The 14,453-nt window shown below is 40.0% G+C and overlaps 1 long non-coding RNA gene across 1 annotated transcript in view; it reads left to right on the top strand.

Moving 5' to 3' along the window:
- Positions 1-14,453, top strand: part of LOC141278766 (uncharacterized) — a 365,270-nt gene that overhangs the window by 37,833 nt on the left and 312,984 nt on the right. The gene's annotated exons all lie outside the window — the stretch shown is intronic.

The following is a 14,453-nucleotide window of genomic DNA, read 5'->3' as shown; positions in this document are numbered from 1 at the left end:
AACTCGGGAGATGGAGGAAAACACATGTGTTTATTAGTTTTACGGCAGTTATGAATACATGTGTGTGCGCGCCCACAGCTGACTTTCCAGTTCTTTGATTATTATTATTTTGTTATATTTACCTCCTCGGCCCAGTGCCTCTGAGGCCAGAAACCGACCAAAGGTGTACTGTGCCGCTTATCCAGGCTCAACAGTTGGGGATTTGCAGTGAAATTCCACGTGTATTTTGTCATGTCCGGCAGCAGTATGACACTAGGCTCTGCCCTTGTGTTGGGCCTCTCCTCACTGATGAGGTCAGTGGCTTGTGGCACTGGGTCCCATGTCAGTTATGCTTGGATCTCATAAAGCCTGGGATTACCCATGGCCCGAGGCTCTTAAAATAAGGCATTTGTATAGCTAATGATAAGGAGGATACACTTCCATTTTTCAGCACCTGAATGCCTTTGGCTTACAGCCATCACAGGACAGAGGGGGGAGATGCTGGTCTGAAAGTGAAGTTTGTCTATTTCCCGTTACATCATTCTTACTGGCCAACTACTTAGGAATATTTTGGAGTTCATTTTAGAACATGGGTCAGCCACCTCCTTGCTGCACAAGCAGGTAATATCCCAGCCCGTCCTTTGCCAGGAGAGAACTCGTGGCCCTGGAGCTGGACACACATCCGGTCTCTCCTTTACAGTGTAGTAACTTGGGTGACTTTGGACCAATTGCTTATATTGTGTGAGCTTCGGTTTCACCCTGTATTGAGTAAGGATGTAATATTTCCCTTGTGTTGTTTTGGAGATCACATAGGCTAAGCTCCTTGGAAACTGTGAAGCACTCTCCAAATGTAGCCTTTTGAAGGCAAAGAGAAAGAACAGAGAGTAGAAAAAGAGAGGGGGAATGGGACAATAGTAAAAGAGAAAGAGACCGAAAGAAGAAAATGGAAGACACTAGGACATCAGGTGGGATGGGGAAGACGGGCCCACCCCTCTGCTCTCTTACCATGGACTGCCTGCATTTCCACCAGCACGGATTGAGGACCTTCTGTGTGCTCGATGCCGGGGAAGTGCCGGGGATGCAGGGTTGATTCAGGGGGACATCTGTTCTAAACAGCAAGGCATCTAGACCTGGGTTTCTCAACCTGGGGACTGTTGACATTTGGGGCTGGGTAATTCTTTTTTTTTTTAAGATTTTTTTTTTTTTAATGTGGACCATTTTTGAACTCTTTTTTGAATTTGTTACAATATTGCTTCTGTTTTATGTTTTAGTTTTGTTTGGCTCTGAGGCATGTGGGATCTTAGCTCCCCGACCAGGGATTGAACCTGTACCCCCTGCATTGGAAGGCAAAGTCTTAGCCACTGGACCACCAGGGAAGTCCCTGGGGCTGGATAATTCTTTGTTGTGTGTGTGTGTATGTGTGTGTGTTTTCCGTGTATTCCTTGGCCTCTACCCACTTGATGCCAAGAATCAAGCCCCCCATCCCCCCAGTTATGACAACTCAAAATGTCTCTAGACATGGATCAATGTTCCTGGGGAACAGAGTCACCCCTGTTGAGAACCACTGTCCTAGACAGGTATTTGCCCACCTAGCTATGGCCTGTTCAGCTGTGCGGCAGCTCCGATGGTGTTGGGCTGATCACCACTGGCATCGGCAGAGATCCTGAGCTCTCCCCCTGGAAAGAGGAAGCCAATACATCTTCGAAAGAAAGTTGCCTCTCAGCTTCTTCAGTAAAGACCCCACCAAAAATCAGTTGAGTGAGATTGTTTTCCAGGTGGGCAAGGAGAGGATGAGAATGCTGGTAGTAAGAAAACTTGGAACCGAAGAGTTCCTGTGTTTAATTAGTGAGCTGGTTCTCAGCTTTAGGCATGAACTTGTGATCAAGGGGTGAGAACTGTGGCCCCAAGGAACCCAGGCAGATGTCCACTCTGGAGGAACTAGCTCATTGGAGTAATGAAAAAGAGGAGGGAAGCTGGGGTCACTGTTTTCCTTCTTTTGTGTTTTAAACAACTGGAAAAAAAAAAGTAGCTGTAACTGGCTTCATTTCATCTGTATTCTAGGAAGTGCCCAATTTTCTGTACTCTCCCCACTACTGCTTTGCCAAGAAATAACCAATGGTAATTCTTGATAAAGCAGTGGAACTCTTTTCTCGAGTCTTGGAATGGAATGTCCAAGAAAGCTTTAGTTAGACCAAGCATGGCTCCCAGACTGTACAGTTTCTTCCATGTTGGCCAGAGATGCATTTGCAAAGATTATTTGATGTTAAAAAAAAATGGTTGAGCAGAAAAATTACAAAGAAGAAAACAGATGCAACATTCCCTGTACATTTGAAAAAAAAGTTTTTTAATGTGCGCAATCCCCTAGTTTACAGGAGATGGGAAAGAAATACAAATAGATTTGTGATGAAGGAATTTGAAAATTGTAAAAAATTTACCTTAATGTAGGAACCCAGGCCTGACCTACAGAGAGGTTAATTTTCAGAGCCATTACCTTGCTTCCTCCCATAACAGGCCATTTGGTTTACCTGGGCCTCACTGTTTTGACCTGCAGAATGGGAATATTAATATTATACCATTTCGCAGAGGGGATTTATAAATTAACCAAGATCCCTGCAGCTTTCCTGACAGCTGAGGCTTAAAAAGGTCAGAATGTTCTCTCCGAGTCTTCGTGTTATAAAACATTCACCTGCATTACAGGAAAGCTGCTTTCTGTGTGTGTTTTCGATTACATCGGTCTGGGTATTTATCTTTTCAGTATAGCACTATTACCCTAGGTACATATTTTTCAGATCATTATAAGATTCCTGGTGTGATAATGCTGGGGAGGGAAAAAATCCATGCATGCAAGCAGCCTTGGAACGGTTTGAGCATTTACTGTTTATTTCTAAGCTACACATCTGCAATGAGCACTAGACCATACTTTAACCATAATGTACGGTTTGAAGGTCACTGCCGGTTATTATCTGACCGGTAATGACCGCAGAAGTATACATTATTGCTATTAGGAGCCATTTTTGTACTATTTTCAGTTTTCCTTTTTATTGAGTAGCTGCTGACACCCCCAGAGTTTCACAGAGTTGGATTTTGGTAGCTGAAATTCTCAGTCATTTCACTGGGTTTTGTTTTGGGGAGAAGCTGGTATATAGCTGCTGTTTTTGTTTGTATGCTGTCAGGGGGATTGAAGTTTATTTGAAGTGTTCCTTTTATTTTGGAATGGCACTTGGGACTTCCGATTCTATGAAGCCGTATTTTCTGCTCCTTTAAATTAGGGATTAAGGTTGGAGGAGGAGTTGGATTGGTTTATTTTCTTGCTCTTTCTGAATAATTAGTTATTATGTCTCCAAAACAATCACAATGTCAATATTATATATTCTGGAATCATAAAGCATTATATTAGGGGCTTTACTTCTCTAGAAGACATAAGAATGGAGTCCAAAGTTAACTGACTGTGTTTCCCCAGAGTTGTAATTTTATTTTATTTTATTTTATTTTTTGGATGAATCTATGGGGTAGAATTTTATTTTAGATAGGAAAATGGGGTACAAAGAAGTTAAATCATTTGTGCAACATCATACAATGGTCATGTGTAGAAGAATTGCCAAAATGCTAAGACTGTGCTTTAAATATTGACGCCAGAGTTGTAACTTTAAATCATATTTATGATTGTTTGCGTTATGATCTTACTGAGAAAACTGTAGTTCTGGAGTTTGAACCAGTGACATCTTTATTTTTCCAATGCTTAAGCATTCCTTTTTGAAATATTTACCGTTAGAGAAAACACCACAGAGTGGCTTTTCTGCGTGTAAAAGCTTGTTATTTTGCAGTTAGCTTCAGTCAACTTTCATTTTCTGTGGAGATTCAAATAATTATTCAGAAAGTAATACCAGGGGAAGGAATCAGGAATGCGGCACCATGACAATTTCATCCCAGATGTGAATCCTCTCCCTGAAAGTACACAAGTGATATGAAAGATTTTACGCAGCCGAACAGTTGGATATAAAGTTCTTAATAATAAAACCTCATTTTGACAGCTTTTACTGTTCGACAGCAGGCTTCATTATATTTGCCATGTTGATTTATTATTTTTAACTTCTTTTACATATGTATGCATGCTGTGTAGCAATTTCATCTTTATTCTTTTCCCCCTTCACTATGTGGCCTTGTGAAGGGATATATTAACATTTTTAATGAGAAATTTTATGTAGGAATAAGAAATAACAAACTAACATTAATCATTATACTTGTCTAAAGTGGAGAAGAATCTCTACCATATATCTTTGTCTATTTATGTAACTGTCTAATGGTGGATAAATTATACCCTCGTTGCTGCAGTAAATTAAAAAATAGTAATAATCCGAGCTAGAGAAGCAGTTTTATAAATCTGTGGTTCTACAGAAATATTTCAGGAGATGATGAAGCTTCCCCAAGACTTTGTTATTATGTCATGTACAAACCTTTGCTAATGGGTGTCACTGTGGTCCAGTTATTGAGACAATAATTATGGTCTATGATATTTTAAGGTATCATTTATAACCTTACCATCATAGCTTTTTCTTCCATGAGAGAAATCAGAGGGGTGGAAAGTTATGCTCTCTGTGATTCGTTGCCAAACTAGAGCATTTCTGAGTGTTTGGATGATGACAGAATGATCTCTTTTATACTCTTAAATACATAATCCCAAGAAGGTTTAAATCAGTGTGTTAATTGGTAAGTGATACTGTAATTATATGCATAATCAGGGAAATTTTGAAGCCAGATTATTTACTTGCTCTCAGGAAATTAATCTGCAGAGGTCATGTATTAGATTGCTTGTTTATTAAGTGGAACCCCTGTAGTTACAAAGTGCCGACTGGCTCTGCCCTTCATGAAGCATTCTAGATGTTCCCAGCAGGTGTCAACGGCACAGAGCCTCGAGTGCTTATTGATCCAGATCCAAACAGTTCATTAATCTAAACGTGCGTTCTATAGATTTTTTCAATGTAATTTTGAAAGGGTTGAAAAACTATATTGAATGATGAGAGCTGATACTCATATTATGCTTTTTAGAGCACTTCTCCTTTGGGATTGTGGCATTCTAACCGGGATAGATACTGGAACACATGGTATATAGTTCCCTCTGGATTTAACATTTCTTCCGCTCCCCTATTACTAGGTGTTTACTTAAACGGTTTGCTCAGCCAGCACAGCTCTTTCGTAGTTTTTTTCTCTCCTTCCTTTCCTATTTGGCATAATCAGTGAGGCTTCTCCCAAAATACCCAAATAAAAAAAACCAGCTATAGACATGTAAAGGCTAGAAAAATCACATAGAGAACAAACGTTTTTTAGGATGTTTTTGTCTTTCTCATGAATACAGTAAAATTTTCCTTGAAGTTTTTCACTTCGGCTCAAGGTCTCTACTTTTTTAAACATGTACCACACAGTTGCAAATAATATATTATTATGTTCTGAAATAAACAAAGTGACTCTAAGATCTGGAAAGGATGCTAAAAATAATCATTGTATGTATTTCAATCCCCACCATTACTGCCGCCATTTTGTACATCTCTATTTGAGCCAAGGTAACTTTCCATCCCAACAGTCTTGACTTGTAGGCAGAGTTGGGTTGTGTTTGACGTTTTCCTTGGCCTGTTGCACATCCTTCTGGTTCCTTTAATTTGGGATAATGACTTTACTGCCTCTGTTAGAACTGAGAGAGGTAACTGGGAGAGGTAACTAATTATCTTATTCATACTAATGTGCAAATGACTGATGCTGGCTTATTTTCTAAGAGAAAAAGAGCAGCAGTAGGCAGATGATAAGAACTTGACAGGAAGAGAAAGCATAGAAAATGGGAAAGGCTAGAGGTCATTGATCCACCCCTCCCCCAACACTACTCATTGTATGTCTTGCCGTGATAGGCATAACTTGTTACCCAAACTGGGTTACAAACAGAACGTTTCTTTGATTAGTACAGAAACATTTACTTAGTTTCGTTTTATTCTGCTACTTGTCATATTCTCCTTGGATCTCATTTGGAACAACTTTGAGTGTTTCATCGCTTCTTTTTGCCAAAACTTAACTAGCCCTGTCATGTGTTAGGCTAGAGAAAGCAAGTCAAACATAGGCCTGGACTTAGAGGCAACCAGGTCAGTGACTTGTCACCAGGTACACAGTTATGGCACGTTGGTGACTACTGGACTTTCAAGAGCAACCAGAGTCAATAGATATTCAGAGGGAAGGGCAACAAATTTTGTCTGGGCCAGCTTGGAAAGGTTTATCAAGGAGATGACGTTGAGCTGGAATCCACATATCTATCTATCTATCTGGTGTTTTCCAAGGCTGGGAAAATTTCTAGATATATTCAATGACTGTAACAGCACAATAGGGGCTGTATTTTAAGTTTATTTTAAACCTAAGGTGTCTGTGTCTTCCCATCTTAGTGAATTGGCTTGAGATGCTGCAATATTGCTGACCTGTGGGATCAGAATGCTATCATGCTTAAGGATGTTTAACTAGCGGGGTGCAATTATGCTTACTCAGACGTTGGCGGCTGATTAAAGCTTTATTTCCAGAGCCTAACCATTGTTTCAGAAGTAATTTGTGCATGATTATGGAAGTTACTGTGTTACCTATTTATGCTAACTTTAACATATTCTGTACTCAAGTATTGAGTTGTTTTGTTATTAAAAAGGCTTTGCCTTATATGGCCGTGCTTCTCTATAAGTACAGATCTTTTTTTTTCTTTTTGTATTTTTAAAGAGAACTCGATAAAAGCATGTTGGTGTATTTCACTTACTATCACCTGGTTCAGGGTGTAGGTGGATCTGAGTTAATAAGGGAAGGCTTACTGGAAGAAGCAGATATTATTCTGAATCTTAAGCATGAGAATGAAGGATGAAAGCCTCAGCAGATTCAGGCATGGGAAGGAGGTTAACAAAAAGAATCTGAAATGGGAAATGGAGGACCATTTCGGCTTTAGGCTGGGTTGTCCAAAAATATCTCTGTCATGGGGACTTTCAAAGTTCTATCTTTTCCTTTGACTAGCTTGGATGAGTGATGCTTTAGGTCAAGGGTCAGGAAACTTGTTTTTTCGTAAAGGGCCAGAGAGTAAATATTTTAGGCCTTGTGAGTCGTATGATCTCTTTTGCAACTACTCAGCTCTGCTGTTGTTGCATGAAAGCAGCCATAAGCAATACATACACGCATGGTTGTGGCCATGTCCCAATAAAACTTTATTTACAAAAATGGGTGGGGGGCCAGATTTGGTCTGTGGGCTTTAGGTCATTGTTTCCTAAACGTCAGTCCTTTTGGTGCCACTGTCATGATATCACTTTATCTGAGTAGCATCTGTGCTATTGTTTACTTACTTTTCACCCTTATATTGATTCACCTTTTTTTTTTTTAAAAAAAACACTTAAGTTTATTTTAAAATAAATTTAAAAATAAATTTATATCACTACCATAAATGGGAAAGCAGTAGTGTTATTAATGAGTAGAAAGTGTTATTATTGATCACCAAAAAAAAAAAATACAGTGAAAACAAAACAACAAAAAATAACAAAAGAATTCAGTCATGTACTACTAATTGCGCACACGCCATGTTTTGGGAACTATTGATTAAGGCTGTTGTCAGTTCCAAGAAAGAGAGCTTAACATTAGTCTCTCTGATTTGATGACTGGTCACTTGGACATCTGAAAAGAATGTAGACAGGTAGGCTTCATTATGGAGTCAGTGGCTCAGAAACGGATGGGAAAAAGACTCTTGCATTGAAGACCAGATCACCATGTGACACCCCAAGAGGGTTCCTAAGCTGGAGTTGTTGGATCAAATACAGAACACCCGTTACCTTTGAACTTCAGGTAAACAACACGTGAGTTTTTAGTATAAGTATGCCCCTATGCAATATTTGGGTCATACTGATGCTAAAATTTATTTGTTGTTTACCTGAAATTCAAATTTAACTGAATGTCTTACCCTTCTTTCCTTTTCCTTTTTTTTTTTTTTTTTTTCTGAATCTGACAGCCCTACTCTGGTCCAAAGCAAGGGGTCAGTGCAAGGCCATGTGAGTGGTGGGGGATCGAAGGTGCCGGTGGATGCAGAAAGAGTGCAGGAAATCAGCAACTCATCCTACTTAGAATTTGGTCTGTTGTAGGTCTCAGCAGGGGACAGTGAGTAGGCCTGAGCAGGAGGTATGGGTCAGAAATTAAGTCAAGTTCTTGTGGGTTGGAGTCCCAGCTAAGAGTTTTACCCGATTCATCTCTGTACCAGAAAACCACTGGAGGGTTATAACAAAGAACACGTGAGCTACGACAGAAAATAGTCTTTCAAAGAACTTTACTGTTAGCTTATTTCTGTAGCTATATCATGCCTTCAGTGCTCGGGAAAAATAATCAAAGGAGAATTTAGAACTGTTTTTGGATTGTCAGTTTTTCATCTAAAAATGTTAATGTACATTAAATTTTTAATTAAAAAAGGCATATCCCACCACAAACTATTTTTAATATGGAATACTTAGCAGCAGTGCACACATTCTGTTCTGAGCTCCACCAGGCTATTAACTGGAATAATTTGGGTTTAAAATGAACTGAATTAGGTTGTATACCCCCAGGTTAAGTCCTAAACAAATTATGTTAGTTAAACTGCCATCTTTACAATGTACAGGCATGTTTTTGGTTGTTCTCTGCAGGATAAAGTTGCAATTCAGTTGTCAGTTTCTTATGACATCAAAAATGCCAGCAAGTGGACAGAGCAATTTGTGGAAAATAGAAAAGAGGAATCTCATTACAGGTCTTTAAAGACCTATTTTTCATCTTCCTTTTTGTTTTAAAAAGACTTTATGTATATAATTGCAGGCCTTGAAGACTTTACAGGCCACAAAGATGCCTGGATTTAGACTAAATATTTGTGTAAGTTTGTGAGTTTGTATGAGGATGCATTTGGACATGAAAATCTAATGATAGCAGGAATTTTCTATTCTCTTGTCCCTTCCCAGTGATTTGGATGTGATTATAATCAGGAAATAATTTGAATATGATAGAACCGTGGTGATTCCTAATTCTAGCTGTCGTGTGTAGCAACCACTTTTGTTTCTCTTTGGAAAGGATGGAAGTTGCTTTTTCACATTGATGAGCATGAGCGTACGCCTTGCTCACCTGGCCACTAGGTGGCGCTGCAGCCATAAGGAAGTGTGGTCACAGTTACATAGTTTGGCTGTGGCATTAAGGAAGTTCCCCGAGGCTGGAAGTGGGAGAGAATAGCCTTGGTACCTCTGGCTTCTCTGGGTTGTAGGGCACTTTAGGTTCTACTGCATACTTTGTGTATCTAGGATGCTGCTGAAAGGGGAGAGGAATTTTTTTTGTCTTTTTTTTTTTTGATCAGGATGCAATGTTTCCTGAATTTGTGTTGTAACACACACACACACACACACACATATACACAGTTGAAGATTTGTTAGAGATTGGTGTTGGCTGGGGAGTAGGAAGTGAAGGGAAATATCACACTTCCATGGTATCTAAGCAGTATGGTCTGTTCCAACTGAGCAACAGATGGTGTCCTGACTGATGGTCCCTGAGTGAGAAGGAATGCCCTTTTCTTTGGTGTTTATCTGCCTTAAGGGGGCCGTGGGAAGTGTTCTCATAGCAGAGACAACCCAACTTCTGGATGATGGCGAGTCTCATGGCATCTCTCTTTATACCAGCCTCCTCTTTTGGCTCTTTTCCCTCTGTTTTTAACCACTGGGGAAAAGAAATCATTGTCCAAAGGAATATTTTTTTGTTTTTCCTTTTCCAACAGAAGCCAAGTATTTGAAATCTAGACACCCTACGGCTGCCTCAAAGAAGAAAAGAAATCCTGGATGAATGTCAAAGAGTGAAAATTGAATAATACAACCCAATGCTCTCTAAATATAAGAATTCTGGCAAAGAATTAGCAAAACTATTTCCTACGTAGTAAAAGGTGTGGCATTGATCAGAATTGAAGTGTGTCTGGTGAAATAAAATTTGCTATTGAATGACTTAAAGAAAAATTTGCTCATGGTATATTGGCAGTTAAATCAGCAAACAATGGGATTCATAATGAAATAATAGCTATGTTTACTGAGGTCCTACTATGTGCCGGGTCCTGTGCCAGACACTTTTGTATAATCGCTTAATCTTTAGCACAGGTTTTTGAAATGGATATTAGAATAGGTTTTTGAGATGGATATTATCACCCTTATTTGGCACATAAAGGGTGGTGTGGATAGGTTAAGTACCTGACTTGGGTCCTAACACCTTTAAGAGCTCTAATTAGAATTAGGTCTGTTGGGCTCCAGCACTGTGTCTTGGTGTTTAGGGAATGACTCGATAATGGCACATAAAGGTGGACAGATGTCTATGTCACTTCCCATTGCATCCCCAGGACCTGCCACAGTGCCTGGCACATAGTAGGACTTTGGAATACATTTGCCCAATGAATAGATAAATGCCAGAGGACTGAAAGTAGTCCATGGTGTTTAATTAGAAAACTATGTGTCCCTTGAAGTCCAGAATGTAATAATAACTTCCTATTTGGGTGGCCCTTTACAGTTCAGGGCTGGGTTGGTTCACAACCTTGGGAGATTCCCGTGGTGAAATCTGAAACTGGCCCTATATGCAGAGGGCAAGGAGTGATTGAAGAAAGAGGAGCCCACCCCAGATTGATGAGTGGAGGGTTTAATAAGCGAGGAAACTTACAAACGAAGCTTGTCTTGGGCAGTACAAGATGAGTAGATTTCTGCCCCCCACCCATCAGAATCTTAAAAGTTTACAAACAGGCCTTAATGGGGTTCTGTCACATACCCAGTCCAGAGGGTCTCAATGGCACCTTACCTTCTCAAGGCTGCATCCTTGAAACATCTCCTAGTGTGGGAATGGTGGGTGGAACGTATGTTCCAAGGACAGGGGAGGGGGTGAGGAATCTCTGATTGCCTGAGTCCAGCTCCAGGGTCAACCAGCAACACATCCTCTCAATGACCTCCTCCAACAGCCTGGCACATATTTTATTTCGCTCAGCTAATCTCAGACTCTGAGTTCACTGGGGTAGGAAGTATCATCAAATTTTACAAGATGGAGAAGCTGGATCCTTGGGGTTAAGAAAACTTCTTCTTGAGTTCAGGTTTTCTGCTTGTAGACTGAAGGATCTTGACTACAACTGCACACTCAACGGATGGCCACATAAGTTATTATAAATTAAAATCAAGTGTAAGGAATAACATTTCTATTATTTTTTGTTATGTATATATGGTGAGCATTCCTACAGAAAACCTGAAGTTAGTAGTCTGAGGGAGAGGGGTAGTGTTATAGCCATATAGAGGCCATTTCACTTGAAAAAATATGTTTTTTAAAAACTTTTATCTATAATAAATGTTTAGTCTAGAAAACTTAGCAAATACAGATAAGTAAAATGAAATATGGTGAAAATCATCCATCATTCCTCTACGTTAGAGATAGAGACAAACATTTATGTCATCTATACTTTTTTCTATGCATATGTTTTTAAAAAAGACATCATAATCTCATAATTTGCTTTTGAAGTTGAATATATTGTACACCCCTCTATGTGTCAATAAATTATTTCTATATCATAGCTTTTAACAGCTACAAAGTGATCTGCTGTATGAACAGACCATAATTTATTTAACCAATTCCTTATTGTTGGACATTTGGGTTGTTTCCAAATTTTTACCGTAACAAAGCAATACTACGAGGAATACCCTTGACTATATATCTTTGTGCAATTGATCTTGACTCATCATTTTATAGATGAATCTACAGGGACCCAGAGAAGTTATGAAATTTATCTGAGAGGCAGAATTTGGATCAGATATCAGGGCTTTTAGGTCCCTGACTAGGGGGGACCTGTTTTCCTATTACATCAGTGGAGGCCACTGACCTTGTCTGGTGTCTGTGGCTACACCCTCCTGTGGAAAGGGAGGAATCTGTGGCTTGTGTTGGGAGTCATCCAGCACCAGAGCTAAGTTACCCACAGAAAGAAAACGTCAAATTAAAACCCAACAGATAATGTTATTTTATTGCTTTAACACTGTTAGTACAATTCTTTCTTTAAATCCTGTCTTCCTTTTCTTCTGTAATGTTGTATTCCCTTAGTTTCTTTCCTTCTTCTCTAATCTTCAGTCTCCCTTCCTCTCTCCCTCTCTCCCTCCCTCCCTCCCTCCCTTCCTTTCTTCTTTCCTTCCTTTACCCCCATCTGCCAATTGTCAATATTACTCAAGTTTCTGTCTTCACATTTCTTTTCTCTCTACTATTTCCCTATTTTAATGGCTTCCAGACAAATCACTCAGAAATCTGAAACTGCACTCTTGATGTCTCTCCCATAGGCCGGTTCTGTACTTCCTACCGACTGTTAGAACTTTGCATTCCTGGAACCTGCACTGCTGATGAATGCCACTCATTTCCTCAGCCTGGAACCTTGAGCCATCCAATTCCTCCCTTGCCTTTGTCTAATTTCCCACATCCTGCCAAGTCTAGTCAGTTCTGTTTCTGGCACTTAGCCTCCCTCTGCATTCCCACTACCTCTGCCCTAATTCTGACGCGCATTACCTCTTGCCTGGACTGTGGCTGTGACATATTACGTGGTCCCCCTTCCTCTCTTCTCTCCCTGGCTAATTCCTTTTGCTTGGGCTTGGCAAATTCATCTTCCGAGGTCACTGCTCTGACCCACACTGTCTACTGAATAGATCCAAAACTGTTAGCCTGGCCTTCCAGACTTTTTGTAATTTGACCCTAAACTACCTCCCCAGCCTCATCTACCCTCTTTCTCTAGCACAGACATTGTGTTTCAGTCCAACTGGACTCCTTGTTAACACACCCACCTCGTAACTGCCTTTCAGCCTTGATCAGGGAAGTTCCTGGACCTGAAGTGCCTGTCTCCGTTGGCCTTTTGGGATCTTAAAACGTGAATGCCACCTCTTCCGTGAAGCCTTCCCTGGTTCCTTAAGCTAAAGGTGATCTTGTCCTTCTTTGGTTGACCACAACCCTTTGCAGGCAGCACTGAGCGTCCACTATAGCTATTCGTGTACATGTTATATCCCACTCAGATTTTCACCTCCTCATGGGGAAGAACATGTGTCTTTCTGTAAACTCTGCAAACTCTTTCTCAAACCCTTTTCCTGTAAAATTAGTGACTCTTCCATACTAGGTTCTCAGAAAGTATTTGTTGAGTAAATAAATTAAAAGAATTTGGGATTTAAGAAATTTTACATAAATTTATCAGGAATATAACCACAGTATAAAGGAAATTTTAAGGGCATGCTGTTCTTAAAGCAAAATAAACTTTATATGTATTCGTAAGAGCTGCTACTTATCATATCTTCTCCTTGTTCAATGTTCTGGCAATACATATGAAAGGGATTCAAAAATAGGTGGTCAGAATGTCAGTAGAGTTGTCTGGGAAGATACACGTTTGTTAGTGAGAACCCTTTTCTCTGTCCGTAAAATATACTCTGCCCCATTCCTTCTAGCAGAAAGGTCATAGGATTGGAGTCAGAACATTTGACTTCTGTTACTTAGAAACTGTGGGACTCTGAGCAACTTTTCTCATTTGTAACATAGTGATGCCAACTGTATGACTTAAAAATTGCATTTGGCTGTTGGTAACAGACATTTGGTGTGGTGGCTTGAAAAAAGAAAGATTTTTCTTCCTTGTTGATAAAAATCTATAGATATTCCATGGCTTTATAGCTGTTGATGACCCCAGCTTCTACTCTTTGTTTTCGCTCTTGGTGTGTGGTTTTCATCTTCAAGGTAGCCTCAGAGACCAAAATGGCTGCTTGAGCTCCAGCTCTCATGTCAGCATTCCCAGAAAGAAGGAGGAAGGGCCCAAGGCCACCTCCTCCTAGCTGAGTAAGCTCCCTTTACGTAGTTCAAAATAATTTTTCCAGAAGTTACACCCAACAACTTTGGTTTAGATCTGGTACAGTACTTTTAGGCTGCAGCTGCATATTTGAAACACATGAGGACTTTTAAAACATACCTATGCTAGGGCCTCACTGCAAATAAATCAAACCAGAATCTACATGGTTGGGCTCAGGACTCAGTATTTTAAAATAATCTCAGGTGATCCAGTTGCATAGCTGAGGTTGAGGATCCCTGAGCTAGGGTCACTATATAATTGATAATTCAAATGGGCACTCTTGAGAGTGAAAGAGGGACAACGGACCTAAACTGGGCCTGCCTTGGGCAAACCCAGAGATACAGTGATGCATATTATAGTTTATTCTCTACTCCTCTCCGTCAGGTGGCTAGGCACGTAGTTTTCTGCTGATCTGGAAGGAGATAATAGAAGGGGAGAAAAGATATTGGTTAAAGGCACTTAGGGTTTCCTTCTGTTCGTACTCAAGTTTTGGGGCAGAATTAAAAGCAAGAGGTGTTTATAAATAACATTTTCATAATTTAGTACAAATAAGTATGCCTGATGGCCAGAAGGAACACAGTTTGGATTCGCTCAGAACATGTTT

The sequence above is a fragment of the Tursiops truncatus genome, chromosome 5 (genome assembly GCF_011762595.2).
Source record: "Tursiops truncatus isolate mTurTru1 chromosome 5, mTurTru1.mat.Y, whole genome shotgun sequence".
In the NCBI taxonomy this organism is placed as follows: Eukaryota; Metazoa; Chordata; class Mammalia; order Artiodactyla; family Delphinidae; genus Tursiops; species Tursiops truncatus.
This window is presented reverse-complemented; position numbering and strand designations above follow the sequence as displayed.